Below are 16,412 nucleotides of genomic sequence, written 5' to 3' on the forward strand. Positions count from 1 at the left end.
GCTCTGGGACCAAAGTATTCACTCTCCACCTCTCTAGCCTAGCCAGTGAGTGACTGAGCAGAAGTTTCAACCTTTAATGTCCAATTTTGTTCTTGGTCAGGATGTCTGTTTACAAGAACAGTACTGAAAGAAAAATTATGGTGATGGCAATCATAAGAGTTATCACAGTAGTGCATAATCAGGTGTTTTGGGGCTGAAGGCTGCTGGAATCTTTATTGAGTTTGAGAACTAGCCAGCCCATCACTGTAATTGAAAAGCTGTCACTTTAAAGACACTGAGGTAAGGCATCTTTTTTGCTAAAATGCATTTCTTCTCAGATGCTATTGGGATGAAATAGTTGGTATTAGACTCTGAAGAATTTCATAGGTGAATTAATTAATGACACACTGAGGGCTTTTGTATATTTGTTTGTTTTTTAAGAATTGGAGAAGAACTTCTGCAGATTAAATTGAGGCTGGAATGCTAAAAGGCCTTGTAAAAGCATAGAGAAACATTAATGAGTGAATTAATCAAAGAAAGTATAAAAGGAGACTGCAAACCACTTTAAAACAATTTGTGAAATATTTTAAATATATCAGTAATTAATAAGCTGATGGCCTTATGGCTAGAACCCATAAAACTTGTTTATGTTAATTCCACATATAATAATCTATTTTATATAAATAATAAAAGAATTTGTCATATACTTGGGCTTTTAAAATCTCATATCTTGAAACCCATGATTAGCACCCATGATTAGGCAAAATGCTCTGCCTGTGCATATGATTTTCTTATGACAATTAAGTAAACAGGTAAAAAACACCAATATGTACACATAGATGCACATACCTTTCTTTCCATTGTGGGTCTTCTATGAATTTTGACCCTGTAAAATCAAGCTTATACTGAGACTTTTTGGACTAAATGACTTAGAGCTGAAGCTGGCTGTGATCTGTGGAATTAATTACTTCATTGTTAATGGTTACGACGTTACTTTTTTATCATATAGATCACAATATTCATACTTAATTGCATGTTTACATTGTGCTCATGTAATAGATAGAATGTCTTGATGAGAATTAACACTCATTCCATGAATTAATTTTTCTTTTTCTGACTGTTTTCTTTCTTTCTTTTCTTTCTCTTTCTTTCTCTTTCTTTTTTCTTTTCTTTCTTTCTTTTTCTCTTTCTTTCTTTTTCTTTCTTTCTTTCCCTCTCTCCCTCTCCCTCTCTCTTCTTCTCTCTCCCTGTCTCTCTCCCTCTCCCCCTCTCTCTTTCTCCTGCCTTAGAAGATCAGCCATCTGATCAAGAGACTTCTACTAGAGAAAAGTTCATTCTTTAAAGAATTCAGAGGCAGGAAATGTTTAGTGGAGAAGGCAGCTGAAGGACAGTTCTTTTTTTGCTCTACAAGCCACTTTTGCATATTCTTATGCTGCTGCACTTGGTGTTTCCAGTCAAGATTAAGGGGTGTTTCCTACTGTTTTAGGCTTCCATTAATTATTCTGCACATCTGTTCCTCCTAAACAGAAAGCACAGATGTGAATGCTTGTACAAAAGGCAGAAGTGGGGTGGTCTACAAGTATTTTGGATGTGTACTTGCCCTACTCTCTGCAGGTAAACTACTTCAGACTTCTCCATAACTCTTCCTGAGCTAAAGGCAATAGGACTGAGGCTGGATGCCTTCTACCCTCTTGGAACACTGACCTCTGGACTTCACATTTTTCTTATTACAACAGCATTCTCCAGTGGGCAATAACACAGATTACTTTCACTGAACTGTTACAAGACCACTTTCTAATCTCAGCACTACAGTGAGCTGTGCTGTATATGATAAAAGCCTTCTCATAGTATTGCAATCAAGTCAGAATGACTTGGTACACAAAGGAAATGAACAGAAACATACATCTTATGTAATGGTTTCAATTGTAATTAGTTTTCCATAGACTTCGATATCAGCCACGATTCCATCCTTTTTTCCATTTTGTTGAATCCCTGTTGACATCTCAATAACTATCTTCCATCATGGACAGACACTTTACCCTGGCTGACTGGTGCAGTGGTATTATTAATTTTCAAGAGAGCTGCTGTGTAGAAAAACGTGTGTACAGTTGGCCACAAAAACAAATAAAAGGAATTTTTCTTCAGAAAACAAAGATGTGTCAAAATCAATTTGTGCGGTGTTGTATGAGCTAAATTCACCCAGATGGAATGAGTGCTTGGAGCTAGAGAAGGGAACATTTCCCAGACCAGCAAGTGGCCCAGCAGCAGCAGCACCCACCTACAATGGGGGCAGCTGAAATTCAGTTCCCTCAACTGCTTGACCTATTCCAGAAACTTCAGTTTAACTGAGTTATAAGGCACTGATTCCATGACCACAGAACTTACAAGTATTTCTTGGATAAACGGATTTCTCCCCTCTCTCTCTTTTCCTGCTTTCCTCTTTTGCTCTCCCATCAATTTCTAAAGTTTTTTTTTTTCCATGATGCAGATGAATAAAAAAGACGCACCATCAACACATCTTTTAGTGCAAGAAATCCAACTGTGAAGAGATCTACTCATCAGCTTTGAAAGCCTAAAGATTTTCCTGCCAAGCATTTGACATGAAAATGTGAAGAAAGAAGAGAGACTGATCTGAAACACTCTTAATATTCAACCCTTCTTTAATTTAAATTTCATTAATTCCACCAATACAGGCCCAAGTCAGAGTTTTAATGATCTAAGTCAGAAAGGCTGCTGGATCAAGCTTCTCTACACTATGCCCCATCAAAGGTTGAGCTGGTACCAAACCCTAACTGTTGACCTGCACAGCATGGTGGAGATATTGCCACAGGACCAGGTACAGCAGTGCTATGCCAGACTGCACTGTACCCAGACTCATTCACTGGGACGCAGCATCATGTTAACGCAAAGACATTTGGGGTACCTGAAATAGCTTGGGCACCTTTTAGAATATTTTCCATTATGGAGGTGAGCCATGATTCAAGAGCTTTATTAATTTTGCTTTCAGTAAAAAAGAAGAAAAACTGAAACTTAAAAGACGTAATGCAAACTGGCCCACAGAAAGAGGTGAAAAAAAGAAACTGTTAACAACGTTACTGTTTCCTTGTTATAAAATAAAATGCTAAGAGCATTAGAAATAGACCACCTACCTACCAAAATGGTGAATATTTACAGATCGACCAGAGATTGCAGTTTGACTGCACTACAATTTATTGGGAGGAGCTACTCCTGTCATCTCTCAGTTAGTGCAATATTTCAACCAGCTTTCAGTACTTAAATAAGTTTGATGTGTAAATTGAGTTTAAAAGTGGTTTGTGACTTCACAGCAGCTCATTCTCAGAAATCTATTTTATTTGGCAATATTCTTGCTTTTTGAAAGCTTTGGACAGTATCAGTTTGGCACAATGAAGGGGATGTTATTTTTGGCACAGCTCCTGTTACCAACAACAGGATGAGATGCAGCTATGCAGCCAAGGGATTAAACAAATCAATTCCACTTATGTTTGAATACCAGGCTTTTGTTTAGGATTTTTCCTTTCTATTTTTAGTAGTGGGAAAAGCCATGATGTAATTTCTTAAGACAAACACTTCACAGGTTAGATTATAACCCCAAACCTACAGTTAGAATGCTGACTGTCATAGCTTAAAAGATGCTTACAAGCGATGTATCATGCAAGAACTGAGGACCAATGAAAATTTCAGTAACAGTCCTGGATTTTAAAATGATGAAAAATGACTTGGACATATGCCATGCTCTGAGTGAGCAGTCAGACTCCTCTTATTACTTCTACGCTCATTGCCCTTCCTGTCAGTGTTCCCAGAGCCTACTTTGGAAACAGCACAAAAACAGTTTTCTTTTCAGATGATCTCTGCCACTGGATTCAGTCAAAACAAAGCCACTATAATTCACAAAATGAGAGGCAGCATCAGGGACAATGTATTTCCTGCCTGTCAGATCACAGGGAGCTTCCCTGTGCATCAGAGCTCGCTTTCTGTAAGTGCTTCAAAAATGATGAAGGGAGCAAATAGTGTGACAGCATCTGAGTAATGAGACCTGACCAGCCAAAACTGCTCTAATATCAATCTCACTTCCAGAAATAAATTTCAGAATTAGTTCTTCTTGTAGTCTTGCTATGCAAACGTCAGGACAGAGACTGTATGTTTGTTTTTTTATTAGATGTTTCCATTAAATCTTATCTGTGAATGAAGTATAAAGAGCATCGCTGTAGCTGGAGAAGTATTTTACTTTGTGCTCTGGAGTACATGTTCATTTCCTTTCAGTTAGGTATACCAATTTAAAACATATGTTGCAAAGTCAGAGTAGGTAACTGGGAGATCATTTCATAGTTTTCAACATGAGTAGTGCTGACTGAATTGTGTTGTTTGTTTAAGGTACTACTTGAACTGCTAATATTAACTGATTTATGACCAATAAAACCATCACCCTATTTCTTTGCATATGAGAGGCTTATAACAAAGAATTCTTCTTTTTTTTTCTACTGATAACTGCTGAGATTATCCAAAGCAATAAATCTATAAACATAAATATGTTGCTTTATGATTAAAAGAAAATCTGAAAATTTAGAGGCRTAACTAATGCAGGGTATTTGATTCTCACTATGCCAAGAATGAGTATATTTTATTTTTGTCCCCCTCCTTGTTTTCTACCCAGTTCTTTTTGTTCCATTTTAATATTTTCTTTTTTATATAATTTTTTTCTACGACCTGTCTCTATCATCCTAAATATGATTTAGCACACTTGTCATCTGTATATAAACAAGGGAGTTATCCAAGGATCTTCATAAGCCTCTGAGAAGTGTTTTCAAGATGACAGAAATATCAAATGGAGAACTTAGGTTCCTAAGCATGTTTGAAAATCTAAACTATCTGTTCTACTAGTAGATATCAATAGTACTAGTGGACACTCTTACAAGAAGATGAAAATAAACATTATTGGTACAACTATGGGCTAAGAATGACTAGAAGCAACCTCTCTTGACATTGTTAATTTTATATTTATTTGAAAAATTCATGTAATTTTTTTAACAACTTGAGAGTTAAATGCCATACAATTATTATTTGTCAGATATGATCAAAAACAAGAACACTAAGAACAAGAACCATAACTACCTGATTTTTTAGAACTCACTAGTTCAAGACTGGGCATTTTAAATAAATAGATTGCTCCTTCATAGCAAAATTTTACAAATAAGTATCATTAATAATTTATTATATATGTTTTCTTTATACTCCCTTTTAAAATAAATGGCTGCAGGCCACTATTATTTTTGTGACTGAAACATGTGTTGAAGATTTGGAAGGTGATAAATCAAAAGCAGCAAGAACTCTTTAAGCTTAGGAGAGAGGTCAGGAAATCCAGGGTGAAACTAGTGTCTTGTCAGTGTGTCTTTAGTGAATGCACATCCTCCAGTTAACAGTCCTGCAAATTTTACATGTGTGAGTTGTCTCACTGAATGAAGTTGGGATAAACTTTGCAGAATCAGTATTTGTATGTGTAAGGCACGTCTTGTCAGGTTGTCGAATATGTGCGCTTGTGACCAAACACACATATACATTTTACATTCTCGTAACTCCTATTGCTTCCAGAGAGTTGTTTTGCATCATCTTGAGCCAACTTTTGATGGTATTTACAGCAGTTTATATTAGAAACCCTGCGCTGATTTCTTCTGTGCTTGCAGAATGTGGATTACTAGTTTTCTAACAGAGACCGTATTTTCTGACATTTTTGAGTGTTTCCTATAAGAACAATTGTCCTGTCTACATCTATAAATAGCCTTTGAAATACAGTAACTGGGAAATCTGAAAAGGTCACAAAATATGTCAAAGATTTTTTTTTTTTTTAACTTTGGAGGTCTTCCATGTCATTTCACTTCTCTGTGGTACATAGTAAGTTTAATATCTTCCTCTGCTATAGACAAATGAATCAACATGAATTTTTAATAGCTTCTTAATACCTGATTTTGATGAAGTGGTCATTGCTACTTTTAAATTAAAGTGGCTAGAGGTTTGTATGCTTGTTTTTTTTAACATGAACTTTTATCTCAGATTTCCCAAAATAGAAAAAGTACGTGCAGTCTACTGAGTAGAGTGGAATAAATGTTGCAGAGTGTTTCTGGCCTGTACATATATCACATAAAGATTTCAGTCTGAATTTTTGACTGTATTGAATTTATTTTAAACAAGTATAATTTTAAGGTAGAAGTAAATGTCAAGGGACAATAGTAAGCATATTCATCTTACATGGAAAACAGATTTCCAGGCCTTACCAAAATATCAAGCTTTTGGTCAAAACAGATATTGGGAAGCAAAACCTAGGGAGAAAAACCTTGGCTTCTCATTTAAATTGTTCCTGTCTATCTAATTGCACATGCATAACAAAGGTGCTTATAGACAGGGAAGTGTAATAATACTTCCTACATATGAAATTACTAGAAAAGTATTTACTACATTTCCAATATGACTCGGTCCTTGTGGGTGCTTTAGTTGTTTGTTTTTAAAACAGTTCTTCTATAAACAGTTACATTTGTCTTTTTGAACTATTTAGCTTTTTCCAGAGTAGGTAGATATGACAACTTCACTCCTAATAGCCTTCAGTCTCTAAGGAATTTAAAATCTAACACACACCTCTGCTAATGTCAAAAAAATATTTCAGTTCCTCGATTGCTTAAATGTGGCCCAGTGAATTTGCACGGAATGAACACTTCCATTTCTCACAGTGCCATGGAAAATGTTAAGACTCCCAAGTGTGAACATTGTAGTCAAATCTATTTTGGAGCTTATTAAAATGTTATTAAAATGGCTCCTATGATTGATCAATATTCTCACCCTTACCACTGAGTCATATATAATTAAAAGACTTCTTTGCTTTTTCAACAAGTATACAAATAAGTATTTCCAGTACTGAATATTCTTTCACTTTATAATTCATTATAAAACAAATTCTTCTGAACTGCCTTAGGACATCTAAAAGATAACTAGCTCAGGTTACAAAGCAGACAGTGGAGGAAAATCAGGCACCTTCAGAAGGAGATTCGTCACACCAGAACACAGATATTTCTCATATGTTGTCATGGCAGACAAATCTGGAGATACCTCTTTCTGTCCACTGACTATATGGAAACTCCTTAATCACCAGCTGACATCTGTCCTCTAGACAGACTGAGATGGGGAAAATGGATTTAGACTTTAGTGCATATTTTAAAAGAGCCTTCTACTGTATTGGTCACGTAGGTAAGTAGAAAATAATAGACCACATATTTTGAGGCACAATTTTGTGTAATTGCATTCATCTCCTTGAGTCTAAAAAATTTACATTAAAAAAAGGTAAATCACAATATGATTTATTGTGATTTGTGATACCAATTCTGTGAAGATAAATGATTTCCATATCACATAATTCAGCTGCATAATATTGTTTCAAGGCTCTGTGGGGACCTATAATAGTCAGAACTAAACACAGATATCAAAATGATTCAATTTTGACAGGTTGGTCACACCTGGCACATGTAGTTTTTCCACAAAAACTAAACTGCAAGGCTGTATTGACCTATAAGTTGCCCTATAGTCCACTTGACTTGTTTTCTATAAACTAAATTCATTTGAAGAAATGTCATATTTACTCAATTACATTGCTACATTTTAAAGGGTAGATTAAGAGATTAAGAGATTATTTTGAGAGACAAAAAAGATTGCCCACATAGCTTGCTTTCCTTCAAGGCAGTCTGCATTCAATTAAATGGGATAAATTTAGAGAGAGGAAGTAAGGCAGAAATTAATATGTCAGTGTACAATTTCTTTGTCAGGTGTAAAAAGGTGTGGCTTGTGTACTAACATTCAAAATTTTTAGGGATAAATATGGCTCTATTCTGTAATTTATGTACAGACTGTGTTGTTCTGGTGAGTAGGAGATTTTCTGTACAGCTTATATTGCAGTAAATAATAGAGGCTGTTAGGAAAAGCACAGGAAAGAAGGGTCATTCTCTTCCTTTCCTGTGTGTTTTCTAGCAGGCCTTACAATGCATCCCAAGATGAGGAAAAGACAGTTACTGGGGAGAACTTGAAGGTTAGTAGAAAATCCTGGGAGAGCCATACTTTAATTTTACTTTCCACTGAGCCTACCAAACTCATTTAAAAATGTAAGGACTTAGAGAACTAAGGACACAGGTCAGATAAAAGGTCTCTCTCTCTTTTAGAGAGGAAGGCTGTCAGACTGGTATGTAACAATGCGTGCTGGGACTGTCTAAAGAATTTGGGCTCACCCTCCTTTCCAGCAAAGCATGGGCAGGCAGTAATGTGAAATGCGTATATAAGGACTGTTTGAAAAGCCATGCATTTTACTGTGCTGTGTTCTTATAGTCAAGAATAAACCTAAGATGCACAGAAAATAGGAATAGGAGGAAATTCAAGAGGTCATTTATTCTATTCCCTGCCTGAAAGAAGGGTCATCTGTAGATAATATCATTCTCATCAGTGCCTGTCAAACATATTTGTTCATACATACTTTTATCAGGAAAGACTTTACAAACTCACCAGGTAAATTATTTCACAGCATTATGACTGTGAAGGTGTTTCCTCTTGTCTCACTCACTGCAATATAGACCCATTATTTCTTGTACGTAGCAGGTAAAAAGGTGTGTGTGTGTGTGGGGGGGGGGTTCCTTTCTTATTCCCTTTATGTATTGACAACTGTTATCATGTTCCCCTTATTTTTTTGTTCTCACGTAAGCAACCCCTGTTCAGTCATCCTCCTGAAGCCATTCTTTTTCCAAATTCTGATCATTGTCACTGTTCTCCGGTCTCTGTCCAACTGGTCCACATCCTTTACTAATTACGATACTCCCAAAAATACTTAGTGCTCCAGCTGAGGCTTTGAGAGCTTCAAGTAGACTAGAAAGACTAGAATATTGTGCAGACAATATGCCTCCTAGAGTGCTTTTTTCGTGACATTGTTGGCTTTCATTCAGCTTGTGCTCCACAATAAGCCCAGATCCTTTTTTCTACATAGCTGCTGCTCAGCCAGTCCTTCCCCACCCTGCATTTGTAGAGACGGCTGTTCCTAATAAATACCTCAGCTGAGGAAGGCTGCCACCAGCTCCCAAGGGAAACTTAGGGACTGATATGCAAACCCAGATGCACAACAGAAAATCAAGGCTGACTCAAATACTGAGAAAGTCATACTTTTCCGTACTAAGAGAGGCAAAGGCATGAGACCCAATGTCTTGAAGCATGTTCCTGCGGACCAGAGAGCAAGCCCAGTGCAGACGCCCTGGAATCATGGCAGGGTTGGAAATGACTGTTGAATTCATAATAGTGAAAGAAGCATGGAATTGTTCTCAGTACTGGAAAATTTATATAATACAGTCAGGATGTCAGGATAAAATGGGGATGAGGGTCTTTTGGAAAAGAGATGTAACTGTCCCTTCTCTGGAGCTGCTATTTTGCCCAAAGTTCATTTTCAATTCACTTACTGGTGGCAGATTTACCAGAAAAGGCTAAGGGAGCTGCACCCCTCCTTTTCAAACACCCACACACAGAGGTTGGAATAGGACACACTGCAAGTGATGGAAGACACACTCTATTTGCAGTTGCTTCCTAATCACCCTGTGGCCCTGTCGTCAGTCCTTGCCTTCCCATTAGTTCCTGTGGCTGAAGTTATTGTTTGCTAAATGTGATTCTGACAATCTTCCCTTCAGACATAATTAAAGAGATAATGTTTCCTGCAACATGTCAGCTTTTCTAATGATAACCATGGCAAAAGGAGGATTGCATCTCAAACAAGAGATGCAATATCTGTTACCACCATTTAAATTTCATTTCCTTTACCACCTTTTTTCCCCCCTCCATCCAGATACAGTAGCTTCATACTGAAGCTTGGTTCCCTCTGGAGCAGATGGGCAGAGGTGAACTTACATGTCACTGAAGAACAGATACAATATGTTATGTATGTGTAATGGCATTTTTCAAAAATAAATTAAAGGTGGAACGGAGAACCAATTGCTGCCAATGCTGCAACTGGTAGTGGAAGATTTATTTTCATGCATTTAAGAGAAAGTGCTGAAGTGCTGAAGAGTTTTATAATCTGTTTTATAAAGTACTTGACAATGTCCCTATAACATAAATCTAGCCAGAATAATTACTAGATTCCTTAGCTATTCACAGCAAGTTAAAATAAAATCTACTCCTTTGCCAATATGAAGGGAGAGAGTCATGATTTCTACCCCTTCAGAGAGAACGAACTTATTCTCTTCCTGCTCATTCCATCATACTGCCTCCTCTAAGCAGCAGAGAACCAAATAAAATGCAAGTGTTTTCTGCTTGTGTTTCTTTTTCTCAGACTTTGAAACTGCTGGGCCCTTTCTGTCCTGCTTCAAATTTGTAACGAACTTCTGCTAAAGAAAAGATCAGCAATTTGCCCAAGTTCTTTCCCCTAACTTAATCCTCCTGACAGGCACAAGTCCAGTACCTCATGAAGCTCCTCATTAAGTACATCTGCCCTACATCAGTCAGGTGGACATCATCATGTTGATGAAGTAGCCCAGAGGAACTGCTCAGGCATGACTTTATCACTAACAGCGAAATACCATATCTGCCAATCTTGGCAGCAAAGGGTGGCTGGTTTTCTAGCCCTCCACACTCACCAGACTGGTTGTAACAGCTCCACAAGCTTTTCAGCCATCTCCCTGCAGATAACAGTGGTGATAACTGGGTTGATCCATGGCTATGAGGCATTTGAGCACATATTCTACTTTTATCACTCTATTGATGCTGAGTCTGTAAAAGGTACTTCTCTTTTAATGAGTAGCCTACAAGACATTGTAGAACAGCTCTGACTATCAAATGCATGGGCAGACTCTTGCATCAAATGCTTGGGACTGTCCTTTTACAGAGGAACCCCTGTCCCCGCAATTATTTCAGAAGACCTGGGCAGCCAGCAGCTGATATATAACACCGTCGGAGAAATCCTCAACGGCTTCAGAAATACTGCATCAGAAGTGTTCCCTCTGACTTGACAGAAAGCTATGGGGCACACCAGGACAACTTATACAATAACAGGGGGTGGAGTGGTCATGCTGCTTTTTCCTTCAGCTAGTTGCTCTTGTGAGTGTGAGAGAGGGAGATCTTGTAGTTTTGATCTTTCTCACCCCTCTGGGGATGACCAAAGGTAATGGCCAGGTGCAGCTTTTCTTTTTCCAGTGCATGGTTATACTGCTTTCTGGAAAACAAGGATCATGTTTCAAAGCCTCTTTTTTAAACACTGTATTGGAAACTTAGAGGTATACAGAGGGTACAGAATCTCAGATGGACTCTAGCAGTTATTTTACTTGTGGAGCTGATATAAATTCACCTTTCTGATTTCCCAGCATCTCTGCAAATGTATTGTGGGTGGGCTACAGTGTATCTAAATGAGACTAAAGGACTAAGCATCAGTGCCTGGGAATAGGGAAAAAGCATTTAATTGTGCTCTTAGATCTAGTGTGAGACAAAAAGATGTCATTGATGCAAGCTAGTAAAATACTAACTTATTTTTTTCTTCAGGAAACAAAGAGTTTTCCAAAACAAATAAATTTATAATCCTGCAGGAATAAACTAGATTTGCCCGAAGTGGTCGAGCCATTTGGTCAGCTCTCTTCTGCACTCCTCTCCTCCTCCACCCTCCCCCCGCAACAGGATAACACCACTTGAACTCTGCCACCATTTTTAAAAGCCCATAATTGTACCTTGATATGTTGTTTACTTTTTAATACACCTTGATAAAGCAATCCTTAGTCAAGAGTAAGACTCTTCTGAGCATGCAGGAGTCATTTCATCTCACGCACTTATTGAATAAAATCCCCTAGAAATAACTAAGGCCCAGGATGCAGCAAACAAAGCCAGGCAAAAGCAGGTCCTCCTTTTTCATGGTGAAAGGTCCCTTCACGTGGCCTGAATTCTGGAAGAAATAGTTTATTTCTTTTTCTAGATTTCCTGCCTATCAGGACTTCCTCATTAGTGAGGGAAACCTACTGAGCAATGAAACCACTCCAAAAATGAGTGTGTTTGCTGAAAAAAAACTAGCTAAGAAATCCTGGGAGGAACTGCAGGGTGGCCTCTGCACTAGCTTTGCCCTTCCCAGTGGGGGAGCTGGAAAAGCTCCCTTTTCATTCTGCTAATGAAACCCCAGGTGAGCAGTAACTTTTTACAAGTCTGTCTTATACTGGTCACCTAAGGAAAAAGGCCCCGGGCAACCTAGCTTTTTTGCATTCACTAAAGAAGATAGTAGAGCTTTTAAAGCATGGCCAGAATGAGCATCTTTTGACTAAGAAGCAAACACAAGGGATTTACCTGCAGACCCACAACATCTACACAATGCGGAGCTATTTCCAACAAACACATAAACAGCAGTTTTCAAAACCTTGCTCTACGAAGGAAGCAAGTCAGCTTAGCACTAAGAGCTGTTCCAGAAAATTAGCTGATGTGCCTGAGAAAATGTATTCCTCTCCTGCACTAACTGCTACTGCTAACCTCAAGATCCCTTTCTAGAAAGAACCTTACTTTTGTATTTAAAAATTAAACAGACATGACTAACCATCCAGTAAAGTGAAGACTGGTGGTCTTGTTCAAGGAAACACTGGATGTTCAAAACCCTGAGGGCTATATTTCTGTTTCTGCTATAGGTTTCTTCCCCAGCTACTGTTATTTGTACTCTAGTAACACCTCCAGACAGTAATTAAAGCTCCATTATTTTAGGTACAGCACATTCGACAAAAAGATGGTTCATGCCCCAAAGTGGCTATGTTTATGATGATAACAATGTTCTTGTGGTTAATAATGAATATTTCACTTTCCCCTCCATGAAAACTAGAAACAATAACACCTGCCTCCTAGAATGTATTTTGAAGCTAGGAAGTGTAATTCATTCAGAAATGCTTGGCAAGTGCTTGGTTTTTAAGGCAAAGGATACTAGAAAAGTATAAAGTGATATGTAGACTTTCCCTCCAGAGGAAAATAAGGATTGCAAAGAAATTATGTAGCACACGTAGCTGTTGCAAAATAAGCAATTGTTATATTTCAGATTTTTTTCCACACAAATACTGAACAATATTGTGTTCTTTAAATGACCCTAGGGTGTCATGGTAACCGAGACCACATTCCTTCACAAGTCATCACCATGCTTTGTTTTATTAATAATTATACTACACTGTTCGGTAAGTTACAGTCATGCTGGAAATCTGTCTCTTGCGCACTGTCACTGTTAGATCATCAGTTTGACAGTAAAATACCCCAAATCCCAAGCCAACACAGAAATGGTCTTTCAGCAGACATTAAAATTACTTGGTCTTTAACCATGTCTCTCCAGCTTATCAACAGCCAAATTTTCACAGCAGATGTGTCTGCTATTTAAGACTTCTGTTTGCCAAAGTGTTCTTCTGGCTGGGATCAACCCCTTGGGTGCTGTGCTGGAAAAATTGCAAGAAATAGGGGGATTTATATGACATTTGGATCTTTCTATCTCTTCCTCAGATTTCCTTTTTAGCTTGATCTTCTCTCCTGAAAAAGGTCAAGGAAATGTCAAGGCAGTTAAACAATTACAACACAAGATATTCATGCAGTGCATTTACATAACAAGTACAAAATTTCACACACTCTAAAAGAAATTATGCAGGAGGAGAAATCTGGGAGCAAACAGGTTCTCCTTCATGTTGTTGTCAGCCACTGAATGTAACAATATGGAAAGCAGCTTCTGTAATAAACTATACAGTATCTTTTTGGTTTTTTCAATCGGATACTACTGCAAGACCTTCTACATTCTGTGCTGATTTTCCTTCCAAAGTATTTCCACATCAGTATCCTCTGCACGGTAGCAGAGTGGTTGCAGACCTATGCAAAAGAAAAAGTGATTGATAGTGTATTGTAGGGTTAATCCAAAGCTTATTGATGTCGATGAGATTCTTTACTTTGGCTTCTGTTGGTTTAAGGATCAGACTCTAAAGCAGTGCTTGTGAATGTTAAGTGTTTATTTTAAATAGGAAAGGATGAACTACAAGCAAATTGTTTATTCAAAAGAGAAAAGAGGAGAGTAAGGCAAAGATTATTCTTGTCTCCATCCTGTGGACTGAGGAGGAACATTTCCTTTCTCAGTGTTGGTTTATAAATAACTTCATTACCAATCTGAAAAATCTACAAAAAAACATTTGAAAGAAGCAAAGCTAAAAACATGAAGAAATCACATGCCTTCTAAGGCAATAAACACAGTGAAGGTATTGTGGTTTTAGAATTTCAATCCTACATGCTGTCACCCCCTTTTTGATAATTCCCATGAAGTTAGTAATTTTGGACACATGAAAGCCCTTTAGATCTTGGGTGTATTTGAAACCTGAATTTCCATTGTGTACTTAATTTATCCCAACATTCCTTATTGAAAACAAAAAATAATTGGATCCCACTATCTATTCAGCTCATTTCAATGATTCTGTTCTTCCTTTGCTTTATCTGGCCCTATTTCCTGAGACCTGTTTCACATTAAATAGAGAACTCCTGCCTTTGGAGAAGCTTTTGGAGGGCTTAAAAATTAATTCCAGCAAAGAGTGATTCAAAAGCAGATTCTTGTGTGTTAATGGACTCTTTCTTCCTCTTAAGAAAATGGTGGGCCATAGGATTTGTCATTACAGATCAGACCAGTGATATAGTATTTTGTCCCTGTGAGGAGCCAGCTATGGGTGCATCTGAGAAAAATACAATGGGCAGTTGGTGATACATAGACCCATTAAGAATTTTCCCCCATCTCTGGCCAATGAAAAGTCGACCTACATTTAAAGCTCGACGATTTTATGCTTTTGAGACAGTATTGTGGCCCAGAGTTCTGTGGATTGATTATATATTTTGATTTTAAATTGATTAGTTCTCAGATTCATTGAATGTCCCTGACTGTTGTAATACAAGAAAGTATAAAGATATTAATTACCTCTTCCAGAATGTTTAGTGTGTTTTTCTTCAGTCTCATCTTATTTATCTATGTTAAACATCTAAGCTGATGAAGTATGGGCTAGATGAGAAGACAGCAAGGTGGACTGAAAACTGGCTGAATGGCAGAGCTCAGAGAATTGTGATCAGTGGTGCAAAGCCTAGTTGGAGACCAGTAACTAGAGGTGTCCCCCAGGGGTGAATACTGATACAATACTGTGTAACATCTTCATTAATGCCCTGGCTGATGGGGCAGAGTGCACCCTCAGCAAGTTTGCTGATGATACAAAACTGGGAGGAGTGGCTGATACACCRGAGGGCTGTGCTGCCATTCARAGAGACYTGGACAGGCTGGAGAGGTGGGCAGAGAGGAACCTCATGAAGTTCAACAAAGGCAAGTGCCAACTCCTGCACCTGGAGAAAAACAACACCATGCACCAGTACAGGGTGGGGGCTGACTTGCTGGAAAGCAGCTCTGCAGAGAAGGACTTTGGAGTCCTGGTGGACAACAAGATGACCATGAGCCAGCAACATGCCCTTGTGACCAAGAAGGCCAATGGTATCCTGGGGTGCATCAGGAAAAATGTTGCCAGCAGGTTGAGGGAGATGATCCTCCCCCTCTCCTCAGCCCTGGTGAGGCCACATCTGGAGTACTGCGTCCAGTTCTGGGCTCCCCAGTACAAGAGGGATGTGGCACTACTGGAGCGAGTCCAGCGAAGAGCTACAAAGATAATTAGGGGACTGGAGCATCTCTCTTATGAGGAAAGACTGAGAGAGCTGGGCCTGTTCAGTTTAGAGAAGAGAAGCCTGAGAGGGGATCCTATCAATGTGTACAAGTATCTGAAGGGAGGGTGTCAAGAGGATGGGACCAGACTCTTTTCAGTGGTGCTGAGCGACAGGACGCGAGGCAACGGGCACAAACTGAAACACAGACAATTCCATCTGAACATGAGGAAAAACTTCTTCACCGTGAGGGTGACAGAGCACTGGAACAGGTTGCCCAGAGAGGTTGTGGAGTCTCCTTCCCTGGAGATATTCAAAACCTGCCTGGACGCAATCCTGTGCAACATGCTCTAGGTGACCCTGCTTGAGCAGGGGGATTGGACTAGATGATCTCCAGAGGTCCCTTCCAACTTCAATCATTCATTCTGTGGTTCTGTGATTCTGTGACTTACTCTATTGCCTCCCACCCCAAATCCTTGCTCTGTTGTCCACATCTCCCCATTTGTGATGAGGTGCTACTGCCTTTCATTTACTCCTCCTCCTCCTCATACCAGGACACAGCCCTTTGCTACCCCACGCAATGTGCCCAAACCCACGGCTGTATTTGTCTCACACATTAGCTTTTAAGTGGCTTGAGATATTTGCAGTTTTTCAGTATATACTCAAAACTGAATGCCTTGTGAGATTAGGCCTGCAGTCCATTGCATTTCTAATGTATGTACTGCTATTTTTAGCAAGATCAGAATATA

The sequence above is a fragment of the Apteryx rowi genome, unplaced genomic scaffold (genome assembly GCF_003343035.1).
Source record: "Apteryx rowi isolate R43461 unplaced genomic scaffold, aptRow1 scaffold_327, whole genome shotgun sequence".
NCBI lineage: Eukaryota > Metazoa > Chordata > Aves > Apterygiformes > Apterygidae > Apteryx > Apteryx rowi.